Below are 15,065 nucleotides of genomic sequence, written 5' to 3' on the forward strand. Positions count from 1 at the left end.
ACTTGGAGGAGGCAGTGTTTTTGAGCACTGGAGGGCGTGGACTCTTCAGCTGTGAGGAGAACAATTTGGCAACAGAAACCACTCAACTGAAGCATTCTGTGGCTACGAACAGGATGCAATTAAATCTATGACCTCTTATGATCACCCCAAGTGTCATTCACAAATGAGAACTCTTCCCCGGACCAGGGGAGGGGGGTCAGATTACGTAGGTGTTGGTGTTCGATGCCCAGGATGGCTGTGCTTGTCATTCTGGATAGATGAGCAGGAAATATCTCGAAGCGTCTTCAAAAGAGTACTGGATGATTGAAAGCGTCCGAGTAACCTTGGAGCCTCTCAAGATGCAGGTATCTCTCATATGATGGAAGCTTATCCAATAGCTGTGTCTGTTCTTCTGGGACAAGGGAGCAGTGTGGCTTAGCAAGGGGTGGGAAAGACTATCTGCTGGCAGGAGGTGACAAGTTGGGGTGTGCCCTGCTTTTCTGCCCGCTAGCCTGGTGATGGGGCTTTCCTCTGCTTCGTGGTGGGGCAGGCACAGAGGTGCCAATGGGCAAATAGATTGCCAACTTAGAACTCAGGGAGGCAGTCAGGTCATTTGGTGCTTACAGAAAAGCAAGCTAGAGAAGGCCTCGTGTTTCTATAGATAGAGAGACCTGCAGCCACCCCCACCTTTGATTGACAAGGCAAAGAAGAGAACTTCCCCAACTCTCCAGGCAGGCATAGCCAAGGGAGTACTTGCTTTGGACTAGAACGGGGCTGATTTTGAGTCCCATTCCATTGCCCATTTATTTTTGCAATACCAGGGATTGAACCTAGGGCCTCACACATGCCAGACTGACCACAGAGATATAACTCCAGGCCCCATTCTGTTGATTTTTTAGGAATTTGACTTTTGAAAATTTACTAATCCTCTTAATTGCAGGTAATCATGTGCTGTCTATTAAAAAGTGGCTCAGACTTCTTGGATACTTAGCCAGTTGAAAGAGGGGGAGGGATACATCCCTTCTCCTGAAATCGGTTGTTTCTTGTGGATGTTCCAGGCTATAGACTGTGGCAGGGGTGGTTTCTGAGGCGAGGCTATAGAGACCACCCAGCTCTCCCTGGTGTCTGGGGATCCTGATTCTGGGGGAGATACCTCTGCGTGAGAGGGCTGACTGCGCCCTGGAGAGGCCCTGTCCTCAGACACTGTTGAGCAACCAGCTGACAAGAGCATCAAGTGCCAGCCATCTGTGAGCCATCTAGGCCAGCCAGGCCAGCTGAGCCCTCAGATGACCACAGCGCAGCTGACATCTGACTGCCTCTGTGTGCGCCTCCAAATGAGAACGTTCAGCTTAGCTAACCCAGATTCCTGACTCACGGAATCACAAGGGAATCAAATTCCCGTGTGACATCAGTAAGTTTTGGGCGACTTTTATGCAGCGTTATCAGCCAGGGCACGCCCCAGCTCGGAAAGTTCTTGTAAGGATGAAGTGGCAGAGTGTCAGTGGAAATCCTTCACAGCTAAGGAAGAGGTTTTCTACGCTGGATCTCTTCCGTCTCGGGCTGTTGTTGGTATGCAGCATGACCTCATGTCCCTGGGATAATGTTTTCTTGCAGAGGCTGGAAGCATGCTGTGAGGTCATCCTCTCTTGGGGCGATGGCCCTCTCTTAGAGTTGTGTGTTGAGCCTGAGTTGCCGCACAGGGATTAGGTATGAAATGGAGAGCATGTGAGGGACCCGTAAATTGGAGGAAGGTGGAAAGTGGGAGTGTCGTGAAGACTTTTGGCCACCCTCAGAGCTCAGTCCCCTGCTAGGGGGACTCAGACTGCCTGCTGACTTCTAGCTGGCTGCTGTTCTTTTCCTGGTTCACTTACTTTGTTCAAGTTTACCCTGGTGTGCCGGAAAGAGGATGCATCTGGCAGGACAGATGGAAGGGGTAGGGCTGTGGTAAAGAGTCAGGGCAGACCCTTGAAAAAGAAGAACCACAGGCTGTCTCACCTCTACCCACAGCTAATCTCCCTCCTGCAGTCTCCTGGATGGGAGGCCCAGTGTGCCCAGGGAACAGCAGGACGGACGAGCTGATTCTGCACGGCGTGGTCCATTGGTGGAGGCCTTGAGACGTAGCTGGGCATCTCTTTCTTGTAAGGAACGGAAACACTCCACACGCTAACTTAAGAAGGAAGGCCTTTGTGCTCAGGGTATAGGAGAATCATGAGGCAGCCGATTGCAGACGGAGATTGGGATCCAGGGAATTGCAAAGGCAGCAGAGAGGTCTTTTGGTTTTCTTCCATTTTGGCCACGTTGTTGCTTGGTTTCTCTTGGCAATTTCACCCATGCTGTTCTGGTGTGACTGCTGGCTCTCCGTGGCTTTGTTATCATGGTCACAGAGACAATTACACAGCTTTACATCTACGGAGAGCCTACTGCAAACCAGGTCGCCTCCCTAGTGCTTGCCATGAAATATTCTCACAAGAACCCCAGAGGCTAGTGACTGTCGGGATCTCGGTTTCACAGACGAGAAACTGAGGCATACAGTCATGGCCCACATCTGGACGGCTCATGTGTGGCAAAATTGGGGATTGAACCCCGGTGCTGAGTGTTGCCTTCGAGTCCCACACCAGCTGCCTGTCCACAGATCTGGATCTCTGTAACAGCGTTTCTTCAGCAGGAGAATTTAATTAGCTGTGGTCCAGAGAGTGGTTTTTAGTTGGATGCCCAAACCTGGCTGTGGCTGTAGCTGGGGGTGGGGTTAGGGATGGTTCTCTAAAAAGGGAGTGTGGATAAGGGAGGAAGTACTGCCGAGGACTGAGGCGGGAGGGAAGAGGGGTCCTTGAGACCCCTACCCAGGGGATGACCTCCAGCCGGAGCTACAACTAGCAAGAGGCTTCCCGGGCAGGGGAAGACTGTCTGATGCGCACTCTGGATGCCTTCTTTCCCCTGTCCCCAGGCAAACCTGTTCCTAACCAGCCTTCTTTTCAGGGACAGTGTCCCCTCTCTTCTCTAAGGGACGCAAACAGCAGAGACCTATGACTTTGACATTTAAAAAACACAACTTTTCACTGTTGGACTAGGAGCCGCATCAGTGTTGGAAGGGAAATTCATCCCTGTGGTCTTCCAGAGGGGTGGCCATTCTCTGTGGGTCTCTTGACCACCGGGCCTGGGGGCTGCAGGCTGTGCGCCTTTGCCGTGGTGCCTCTGGGAGGAGAGGGAACTTGGAGGCAACGTGGCAGTGGCCTGAGGCCCCCTTGAGAAGGCACTGAGACCAGAGGCTGGGTAGCAGCGGGCATTCGGCTGTGGCTGGGAGACGGGAGGCGGCTCTGCTCTTCATGCAGCACCAGGGGCCGGAGCACGGCAGCTTCCCTGAGGGCCAGCTGGGGCTCCGAGGCACAGGACCGGCTCCCGCTGCCACACATGCCTTGGCCTCAGGAGCCTGCTCGTTCCCAAGAAGGCCCGGAGCGCATCTCTGGCCCCTCTGCCCAGGACCACCCTCGACCTACTCTGCCAAGGAGAGTGGGGTCCCAGGAGCCCACTGGCAGGGAGGACAGGGAGTGGGTGGTGCAGACTCCTTTTTTTTGTCCTGGTGCCCGGCAGACAGGCATGGGCTCGGGTGCGTAGCAGCTGCCACGTGCTGAGTGCGTCCCCGTCCTGGCAGGTGGAGGGAGGGAATTAAGGGTCGAGAGTGCCCCAGAGACCTGAGCCTCCCTCCTTGACCAGAGGTTGGTGTGTGCATGTCCCGTATGCCTGTCTGTGCGTGAGACTCCACGTCCGAGTCTGTTCTCCTGGCACGAAGGGGAAGTTCATGGAGAAGAGGGAGGTGGTTGTTTTCCTCTATAAAGCAAATCTCAAAAGTTTAGGAATGTTAAAAAAAATATAAGGGCTGAGGTGCGTGGCTATGGCATGACGTGGACGCCGGGGTCCCTCTGCCTGGTTCGAGTCCCCTTCCTCCACGTACCAGCTGTGTGATTTTTGTGAAGTAGTTGGACTTCCCTGAGCTCCAGATTTCTCATTTTAAAGATCAGGTTAATCACCGTCTTTCCACCACAGGGTTCTTGCAGGGCTTAAACGAGTTAATCTTTGAAGGGCTTGGCACAGAGCACTGTAGAGGATTTATAAATGCGAGCTAGCGCTCCGATGGATCAGTGTTCCTGACGGCCGCTCGGTGTTCCGTCTAGACAGGCTCCCCGTCCTTTCCTAAATCTGTGCTGAACCCAAGGGGACACACTCCTAGCTTCGCCGTCCTTTGCAGGAAATGCCCCTCCAGGTGGGCGTCCTGGGCAGTGGGAAGTGCCCGTCTGCTGCTGTCCTTCCTCTTGGCCATGATCCACCGGGTGTCTTCTGGCCTGTGCTCTGGGTATCTGGCCTCCTCTCTTGGCCTCACTCCAGGCTGGAACTGCTGGCAAAGTTGACTAGAACTCTCCTCTTTGAAAGCATTCAAGTCACTTCCCTCCAACACAGATACATTTCCCTTCATGATTTTGATAAACTCATTATCTAACTGAAAAAGCCAGGCTAACGTCAGGAGAAACCCTGGGACAGGAGGCGGACAGGCTGTGACCTGCGAGTGTGTGCGTCTGTGCACCTGGGCGTGTTCCTGGCTGGGCGTCCCCTGGGGAGGAGGTGAGGGAAATCCACGGCTGTTCACGGAGTACCTTTGGAGTTTGAGTCTGAAGATGAGAGTTGAACTCTGCCAGTTCATTCATTATTTAATCCTTTAATTGATGAGTGTGGCGGAGAGAGACAGCCGCGCATCCTTGGCAGGGAGGCCGGTTCCATTTGTTTGTTTATTATGGCTGCACAATTCATCTACTGGAGGGAGAGTGGTAGGAGGCCACCCAGCTTCATGGTTCAAAATGTTGTTATAAATAACAATTAATCCACTTAGATATCTGGCTCCATTCAACCTGAAGAACCCACTGGAATGAGACTCCAGAGCACAGCGAGGAAGTGTGCACGCAGTTTCTGCGTCTGTGCTCTTACCGGGTGGTCCTTCCACACGTGCCTGCGGCTCTCCAAGGTGATTCAGGAGTGTGGGCGTTGCCTCCCCACCCTGTGGTCTTGTGCAGCACCTTCTCTTTGACGGTCACCCCCACAGACCCTTGGGCCAGTTCTTGAATTGCCATGTTAAACCATAGAATTTTCTATGACTCCTTTGTTACCTGTACATTATTTTCTTAGAAAGATTATGAATTCCTGGAAGGCAGGGATTATTCCTCAGTGTGGGTACAGGCCCAATGCTTGGTAGCAATGGAAGTGACAGCCGCTTGAGGGCTGAGGTGTGGCTCAGTGGTGGAGCACTTGCCTAGCACGTGCGAGGTCCTGGGGTCGATTCTCAGCACGAGAGGACAGAAGAGAAAATGGCTTGAACTCCTGCTGCATCCCAGGACCTGTGCTTGTGGTCTTCACAGACATTTAGCAAGATCTGAATGTGGAGAGAGGGGACTGTAAGTTAAATAAGTAGAACACCTGGGACTAGCTCTGCTCTTTGAGTTACTCCAGAACCAACTTCAGCCTAACTCAGCACATAAGCAAACCCAGGCTCAACTTAGAAGCTCCCTTTGGGGGAAACAACACCCGGGTTTCGGCCAATCACAAGTAGTGGAGCGTCAACCTCTGGTTGGCAGCCACCTGACCCTGCTGAGCTTTACTCACTGTCCACACGGCCGACTTGAGCTCTGTGATTCTCTTTTGCTTCTGAGTCACCTGTACTTTCTCCTCAGGCTTATGACATGTCTCACGCAGCCAGAAACCAGAACCAGTTGAGGTACCTGCCATCTGTTATGCTTTGTGACTTCCAAGTCTCCTTTTCTTACTACTGGGGCTCTGGTGCTGTTACACGTGTTCCTTAGGCCAGACACGTGGGTTCTGACCCTCTTCTATGTCTTGTCTCAGTGTAAATAATGGCAGCAGTGTTGTGATTTCTAGCGGTGCACCTATAAATCTTGATCCCAGAGCCTCCTGAGCACAGGGAGTAACTTGTTGAAACCAGTCTTCTGCGGGCAGGTCATGGTGTGGCTGAGATTGCAGGGGTTAATCTCCATGGTGACACCAGATTTGTCAGCCGAGGTGCCATTAGCCCTGGCTGTGGGACTTTCCGGTCTTTCCTGCTGCAATTGTAACTGACAAGTGGCTGGCGTGTCATGTGAACAGTGAGATAAAGCAGGCACTCAGCTCAGCACTGCATGTAAAACAGGAATCACTTGAATGTCACGGCCATTGTCACCAGTGGATATTAAAGCCTTTCTGCTTTGAAACAAAAGGGGAAGAGCAATGAGCTTTCTGGCGTTTGTTTACTCCAGGAGCCTTGGAGGACAGGTGGCAGCATTCAGCATGGAAGATAGCTCCCCCTGAGAGCAGCCCCATTGTGATGGGGTCACACTTCATGGTGAATAGGGACTTCTGAGGAGAGGAAGCAGAAGCAAACCTCCTGTTGTGTATTGCTTGCTTCCAGTTCAAACTGTCTTTCTGTTTTGCTCCTCGTGTTTCTAAAACTGCAGACCAGAGCCAGTGACTCGCTCCCCCTCTTCAGTTGGTTCTGGTGTCATAAATAGAGCCTCTCTCCAATTTTCCAATTTGCGGCCACTTAAGTTGGACGGTCCTTGTCTTATCCAGCAGTATTTTGATTATCACTTGAAGCATGAGAAGGCTGGTTTGTCTCCTAAAACTCTTGAAAGTTAAAAAAAAAAAATACTCAATTTTTTGTTACAAAGAAATAATGCAGGTTCATTTCAGAAAACTTGGAGTATATTGACAAGAAAACAAAAATAAAACAAAACAAAAAACTAAAAATAAAAGTCATCCATAATGCAATGCCCAGAGATTATCACAGTCAAGATTTTAGTAAATCAATCAGGTGCCGTGGCACACACCTGTAACCCCAGCCACTGGGAGGCCGAGGCTGGAGGGATTGGAAGTTCAAGCCCAGCCTCAGCAATTTAGAGAGGCCCTATCTCAAAACAAAAAATAAAAAGGACAGGGATGTAGCTCAGTGGTAGAGCACCCCGGGTTCAATCCCCAGTACTGAAAATGAAAAAAAAAAATTTGGTGAGTATGTTTTTTAAACCTCTCTGTCTATTTTTACTCCTATTCCTGCTCTAGACCCATCTCTGTCTATAAATAAACACCCTTGCACACATCTGTTATCAGCGATTATGTATTTGTATACTGTATATTATACTTTGCAGTCTGGATTTCCTTAAATGTTTTTATATCATTAATAATTCTGTAGCATTTATAATGGATGCCTCACACCTTTTAATGTTATGTATGCAATAATGTTTAACTATGTTACTTTATAACAAAGTCTGTTTTCTCGCTTTGTTTTGTTTTGTTTTCTTTTTTGGTACCAGGGATTGAACCCAGGGGTGCTTAACCACTGAGCTACATCCCCAGCCCTTTTTTTTTTTCTGGATCAAGGACAATTTACTATTTTTATGTACAGAAACCCAACGGTGTGCATTCATCCCAATCTCGTGGCAAGTTCTTTAGCCTTTGCCTTTCCCAGCTTGGCGATGCGAGTCACAGATTTTGGACCCAGGACGTTGCCTCCCCAATGGCGATGGGTCTCATCATATCTGTCGTTGGAGTTGGTTCTGATAGCTTCCACCAGCTTAGCCAGAGCTCCTTTGTCTTCCGAGTTCACCTGTGTGAAGGCAACCGTGGTGCACGTCTTCCTGTGAACCAGACACCCCAGCCTGGCTTTCCCCTTGATGACGAAGTAAGGGACTCCCGTCTTGCGACACAGGGCGGACAGGAAGACACCCAGCTCGATGGGATCCACGTCAGGAGCAGTCACCACCAGCTGAGCCTTCTTGTACTCTACCCAGGTGGTGACAATGTTGACGCCTGCTCAAAGGACTGGTGGTCTCTTTGTGGGGACATCCCCTTTGCCAGCAGCCTTCTTCTCAGCCTGGGCCAACAGCCTCTGTTGCTTCTCCTGCTTCGTCTCTGGTCTGTACTTGTGGGCCAGCTGGAGCAGCTGGGTGGCTGTTTGGCAGTCTAAGGCCTGGGTGAACTGCTTAATCGCAGGAGGCACTTTGAGCCACTTATAGAGAATAGCCCTTTGCTGCTGTAGCAGGATGTAGCTGGGCCACTTTACAAAGCGAGTAAGGTCCCTTTTGGGCTGGATGTCCTGTCTGATGCCGAAGCTCTTCAGCCTCTTCTCGAACAGCGGGTTCACCACCTTCTTGGCTTCCTGCTTCTTTACCACGGCGGAGACCGGAGCCCCCTTCTTCCCCTTGGACTTCTTTCCTTTCGGCATCTTGGGTGGCTGGAGGAGAAAGCAAGCCCCAGTCCTTTTTATTTTTTATTTTGGGACAGCTCTTGCTAAGTTGTTTGGGCCTCACTAAGTTGCTGAGGTTGACTTTGAACTCAATGATCCTCCTGTCTCAGCCTCCTGAGCTGCTGGGATCACAGGCGTGCATCTTTGCCCTCGGCTACAAAGTCTTCTTACCACACCTGTAGCAATCCCTTGTCCAAGCAGGCCAGGGCAACACAGACTTCATGGTAATTTCTCCAAGCTGGGAGGATAGTTCTACCTGCATACCACACAGGTACCATCCTGTGAAGAGAGGTTTTGCTAAACGGAGGTGAATGCTGGTTCTGGGAATGTGGAAGGAATAGAAAACTATGGTGTTTTTTTCAAAGTATTTTCGCAGCAGTTTTGGCTGTTTTACTTGAGAACAAATATAATTTCCTTCACTCCTTGTTTTCTTCCAATATACCTAGCAGAGGCCAGAAAACACTTTTTGACTGTGGAGCCAAAACATAGGCAATAACAAACTGGCAAAAAAATCACATTGACTGTACTAAACATGGAGGATGTGCGAGAAATTTTGGTGAGTGTCTGGAGTGTAAGGAAGAATGTCCCGCTCCAGATGAGTGTGGGGCCCTGTGGCTGCACTCCCCACCCGCCCAGTGCAAACTGCCTTCTTGTTCTTTGTAGCAGTTTCCCAGTTTCCTTCTGGGTATATTTGCACCCAGCTCAAAGGGCATGTTCACCGTCAGCATCCCTCGCAGGTGAGGGTAGGCATGGGAGATTCTGGTCAATGAGTGGTGAGGGGGCGTCTGCCAGGGGCTCTGGGAATGTTCCAAGTTTTCCAGTAAAAGAGCTGAGTTGGGTTTTTAGGCCAACGGTCCTGGAGATGCTCACAGGACATTCAGGAGGAAATGAAGTGACACGGTGGCTTGTTCTGATTTTTTGGGATGTTTACTGATGTGCCCACGTGGGGCCTTTGGGGGCACGATGCTGTGAGTGATCAGAGCACCCTATCAGGTGCCATTACAGTGATCTCCATTTCGTAGAGGGTGAAGCCGAACTTTGAGCCACTCTGGGATGCAAAAATTATAGCTGTGCCAAGACCTATCACCTGAGAGCGTCCAGGTGGTTACGGGTGGTCTTTGTGAATTATGGGGAACGTAAATGGTTTGGAAAACTGAAGACAAGGGGGTTTGGATTTCCAACCCAGAATGAAGAGGCCTCTCAACTAAGTGGCACTGGAGCACGCACCTGGAAGGTCCCAGGACTCCCTGAGAACACCGGGCACAGGAGGCTGCAGACACCAGTAGCTGCCGCAGCACACCACGAGCAAGGTTCGTGCCATTAGCCGAACCTATCAGAGGCTGAAAGGCAGCGTGGTGTCCGTGGAAGAGAGGACAAGCGGGGGAGTGGTGACTGATTAAAGAGCCGTCTGTTTAAAGGGGCTGCTTTGAATGTCGGCACTAAGCCGGGGGGAAGTGTCTGGCGACAGCGTTGCAGCTCTGCCCTGGCCTTCTGATCTGTTCTCTTCAATTTGTGATTGGCATGAATATTTACAAAGAGGTTTATTACCTTCACATAGTGCAAAGCCGCGCGCCTAGGGGGCATGATGGATGTGAGCAAGAGGACGGGACCAGGTTCCACCAGACCAACGCCCTGGCGGTAAGTGCAAGTCCAGCAGCTCACCCTGCCTGGGACGCGTGTCTTCAGGGAGCCAAGCCTGACGAGGAATGTCAACTGACAGTCAGGAAGCGTCACCCTGGCTGGCATTCACAGGCATGTTGGTTCCATGCCGCCAGTGCTACCTTATTCTGGAAGTCCCTGGAGATGTCCTTCCAGAACATAGGCCTGCTTCTTTTGCACAGATGCTCCCAACGGCTCCCCCAAGTCCAGACGTCAAGGCTTAGCTTGCCTGCCTCGTCCTGATGGCTGATTTTCAGCCCGTACTTCAGCCCCCCCTCAGGTGCTGCCAGGACAGTCTGTTCCCGGATGCCTCTGGTCCCGCTGCCTAGTGGCTTTGCTCGTCCTGGAGAACCTGGGGCCTCCCTCAGCCTCAGCCTCCTTGTTGGAGGCTTTGTTCTTAGGAAGGTGGGGAGGGACCCTCTTCTATCAGTCTGCCGGGTTCCCTGCCTATTCTGGCACCTGGCGGGACCTTTCTGTGTGCTGTGGTTTGTCCCCACTCAAACTCACCCTGTGTGTGGTTCCCCAGCATGGCAGTGCTGGAGATGGGGGCCAGGGGGGTGCTCGGGTCACTTGGTGGAGCCTCACGAATGGAGTAATGGCTTTCTTGCATGAGTGGGTTTTGTTCTCGAAGCACCAGATTGTCATAGTGGCGGGTTGTGCAAAGCCAGTCCACCCCTCTTGTGTATGCACCTGCTTACCCTTCCACTTTCTGTCAGGAAGTTGAAGCAGTTGGAGGCGCGCACCAAATGAGGTCACCCAATCTTGGACTTCCCAGCCTGCAGAACCATGAGCCAAAATAAACCTCTTTTCATTTGAAATCATCCAGACTCGGGTATTGTGTTATAGCAACTGAAAACAGATGAAGACCACCACCACAGGACTCTGCACCCAGAGTCTCAGGGTGATTTGTTTACTTCTCTCCCTTGAAGGAATGACCAATTTGGTGATGGTCTTTGTATCCCTTGTGCCTGGCTCAGTGCTTTCTACTGGGAGTATTGAAAATTTTGTTGGGCAGAATAGAAGGTGATTCCCTAGTTCTAGTGATATCCCTTGTTCCACTTCTGTGGGGCACTGCTGGGTTATTATAAATACCCATTTTATAGTTTTGCTGGTCCCTTCTGGAGAAATAAGTGAATGCTATTAGGAAACCTCATGGAAACCTCATGCATGGTGAGGCAGAAGGGAACAACCTCTGAGAGGGAGAGGGATAGACTGGTGGACAGACTTACAAATATTAGGTGCGGATTGAACTTTAAGTACAGAGGAGCCATTGGGACAGTGCAATTGAATGCTGAGCCAGGCAGCCATGGGCTCAGGTCCACACTGTGCCAAGCTGGCTGAGTAACTCTCAGCAGACTGCTGAACGTCCTGGAGCTTTGGTTTCCGCATCTGTAAATCGAGCACGGCCCTTAAAGAGAGGCTCTGAGGACGAGTGAGACAGTGCACCCCAGCACCCAGCCCCGGGCAGTGCTGCGGGGAGCTCCCAGCAGGTGCTTGCTTCTGATGAGCTTGCCCAGAATGGCTGCTCCTGGGGGTTTAGGACACATGCGCAGTGTCTTAGAGGTGGACCAGGGGTTGTTCTTCCTGGTTCCAGATGCAAAACCAATGGGCAAATGCTGCAGGGAGACAGAGCTAAGCACCATTCCAGTCCCGAGAGCCACCCACCTGAGCAGGGCTTCCAAGAGGGCAGCAAGTTCCCTGTCCCTGAGGCTTGGAGCTCAGGCTTCTGTTTGCACTGGTGTTGTTGTAGAGGGACCCTAGCCATTAGGTGAGTGGCGGAGCTAAGATCTTCCACTAACGTTTGAAAGTGACGATCTGCAATTTCAGGGCAGGGGCCAGTTCTAGAAGAAAAGTGAGCCAACCCATGTATGCATGTGTATTTTTCATTTTATTTTTTGTGGGGATGGAACCCAGGGATGCTCTGCTACTGAGCTACATTTAGACAGGGTCTCGCTAAGTTGCTGAGGCTGACCTCAAATTTGTGATCTTCTTGCCTCAGCCTCTGGAGTAGCTGGGACTACTGACAGCACCACTGCATCCAGCCAACTGTGTGTTCTTTATAATAATTTTATTGTTTTGTTTGGCCTCCTGGCTTCAAGAAGAATGGGCTTGGTTTGGACAGCTAGGACCTGGGAGGGCATGTGTACTGGGAGCTCTCAGGAAGCTGGCACCCGTGCAGAAGCTGGGGGAAGAGACATGGCCGCAGCCCGAGTCCCACCCCCACCCAAACCCCTGCTCACCCACTGGATGAGTGACTGCGTTTATGATTCGGCAAAGAAAGAAGATCCTCAGAACCCAGATCCGAGCACTGCTCGCTGATGTCACGGTCCTGTTCTAGAACCTCTGCTAAAAATTCTTCCTGCACTCATAGGGCATCATTAATCTTCGACTATGTTATAATCATATCTGAGTACTTTTAGTTCTTATAATAAGCTAGGAGGCAAAATTCTTTTTTGGGTGTATATGAGTAAAAAAATATTCCTTCTGCTGGACCCCATGCCTCTTGGAAGTCCCTGGCATATGCTCCTGCTAACCCCAGACCACCAGTGCATCCTGCTGGCAGTGAACGGTTTGGGTTCCTTTGGAAATGGCCTCCAGTGGGAAGTCCTGGAAGCACAACCCTCCCTCCCTCTGCCTCCCCAAGAACAACAAGAGTCAACAAATCTGGAACCCTCGCCTCTGTCCTCTTGGAAACAGTTGTTACTGAGAATCCGAGTCAACCCACAGTACAGATGGCTTGATTCAAGTGTCTCCATCGGGAGAACGCAGCTTCAGGAGTATATATAGCCGGCTCTCGTCGGATTCCATCCTGTTGCTACTTATCACTCCATAAATCAGTAAACAGCAGCATGCCACCACCAGCGCCAACCGTCAGCTGGACAGATTCGAGTGCCTGTAATCTCATCTCCACTTCCTTTGAGCTCCCGAGGAGGAGAGGCTGCCGGAGGTTTTATTCCGTCACTTTTGCTGTTTGCTCTTTAATGTGAGGACGCTGGTCACACAGTCGCATCTCCAGAGTGATCTGGGACCTGAGGGAGTGGGAGGTCTGTTGCGGGTGGAGGATGGGATGGAGACCACAGGGCACTGGGGAGGAGGAATGAAGAGTGAGGTCCTCTTCCTCCCTGGGTCTGTCCTGGCAGAGCCCGAGCACTGGGCTGGGAAGCAGCTGTACCCCCAGAGGAGCTGGGGATGGGGCTGAGGCCTTGGCTGCCCAGTGACTGCAGGTGGAGCTTAAGGTGAAGAGACTGGAGGAGACTAAAGACTTGGCAGCCCTGGGGCCTCCCCTCAGCTCTGCAGCAGGGCCGGCCAGAGGCTGGGGTTCTAGCAGCCTCCCCTTGTGCGGGCATCGTGAATTACCTTGTGATAGTTAATGTCAGACAGGTGAGTTTGTGTGCGGGTGGCGGGGGTGTGCTCAGCTCCTGAGGGTGCCCGCCCTGGTGGGGACACCACAGAGACAGAGACAGAGGGATGGGAGGGGTGGGGGAGCGTGCAAGTTCGTACCTGGAGTTTGATCCGTGGGAATCTGTCTGACAGGGCTGGACAATTTCACAATACACACACTCCTTATGGTGACTCTCCAGCGTCTTGGTAGAAAGTGAGTCAGTGTAAACCTCCCTAAAATTTCATCCCCTCCTTTCCCTTTTGTTTTTCCCAACCAGAGGTCATGTTGCTTAGAGAAACAAGAGGGGGGCTCCCCTGGGGGGCTGGTGGAGTTCGTCCAGGACAGATGAGCTGGATGAGGCGGAGCTGGCGAGGGCCAGGGTGCAGCGGTGCGTCCTTGTCTTAGGCCGAGTCGGGGAAATAACGGGATTATCCAAAAGTGGGCATGCCAGGGAGAGGTCCTCAGCAGTGGGCCACACCCTCCGGCTGCTGGGGACGGGTCTGCTCCCGGGAGCAGGAAGAACTTGGCCAGGAGAGGAGGGTCCAGGCACAGCGCAGGTCCTGGGAGGCCACGCAGGGGGAGGCGGGAGCCGGTTCAAGATAGCTTTCAGTCTTCCAAGCCAGGACACCCAGGAGGAGGAATGGGAGGGGAGGCAGAGGCCCAGGGCCTGGCACGGCGTGCGGTGGCCGGGCTTTCCTTCATCTCTGGTTCATCAATTTTGATCTACAGTCCAGGCTCTGTATCTGGGGTGCTGAATCTGCGGGGTCAACCAACTGGGGATCGGGAATATTTTAAAAACTGTGTGTATTTTGAACACGTGCAGACTTTTGTCTTGTCATACAGTATCATAGCCATGTAGGTGGTGTCCCGTGTTCTAAGCTACCTAGGGATGGTCCACAGGGTGCGGAGGATGCAGGTAGGTCTCTGTGCAAACCCTGCCCCGGCCCACGTGGGCATCCTTGATCAGCACGGTCCTGAATCAACTCCCATTACTGAGGGACAATTCATTATGTTTAATTCTAAGTATTTAAAAATTTCTATTATGACTTCTACCTGGGTTCCTAAATAATGGAGAAATCCATTTTTAATTTCTGGTTGATTGAATTTTTAAGAGAATTTTTTTTTTCTGTGCTGGGAATGAACCCAGGGCCTTACACATGCTAGGCGATGCCTGTCTCTAACACCTAAAGTACATTTTAAATAGTTTTATTTTAATTACCCTAGGTAACGAGAAATAGCATGACACCTGAGTCCTGAAAATATTTTGAGTGTTTATTTGTCAAGCATGGCATGTGTCCTAGAGAACAGTGTACATATCAAACCACTTGTGGGATGTGATATTAATGTCTCAGTGTCTTCTTTTACTTCTCAGCCTTCCCTTTCACTCAGAACGTGACCCTTGGGACGTCACATCATGTGCAGAATCCTTCGGTTCTCCCTGCTTTGTACAGACACCAAGTCGAGTCTCCGATTCCCTTAGGTGTGGCTATTAATCTTCACAGTTCTACCTTCTTAGAATCAGCATTTTCCCAAGGCAACCCAGCTTTAGTGTTTGCTTGGAAGTCTGATGTTATAAACCTTTCTCTTTTTTTCCCTTGGGAATTTCTGCTTTCATATTGTAGGCTCAGCAATGCATTCACGATAGGTTAATTGCAATTCTTCCATCATCTGACTATTTGGTGGTAGAATGCTGTTTCTCCTAAGCACCATATTGCCAGATGTAGGACTCTCTAGATATTCTCTACTGGCTAGCTAAAGCTTATCCTTTCT

General features: G+C 51.1%; 1 pseudogene; it reads right to left on the bottom strand.

Moving 5' to 3' along the window:
* Window positions 1-7,432: 7,432 nt before the first annotated feature.
* On the bottom strand, window positions 7,433-8,239 carry LOC124970765 (60S ribosomal protein L7a-like; annotated as a pseudogene).
* Between the last annotated feature and the right edge of the window lie 6,826 nt (window positions 8,240-15,065).

The sequence above is a fragment of the Sciurus carolinensis genome, chromosome 18 (assembly GCF_902686445.1).
Source record: "Sciurus carolinensis chromosome 18, mSciCar1.2, whole genome shotgun sequence".
Taxonomy (NCBI): domain Eukaryota; kingdom Metazoa; phylum Chordata; class Mammalia; order Rodentia; family Sciuridae; genus Sciurus; species Sciurus carolinensis.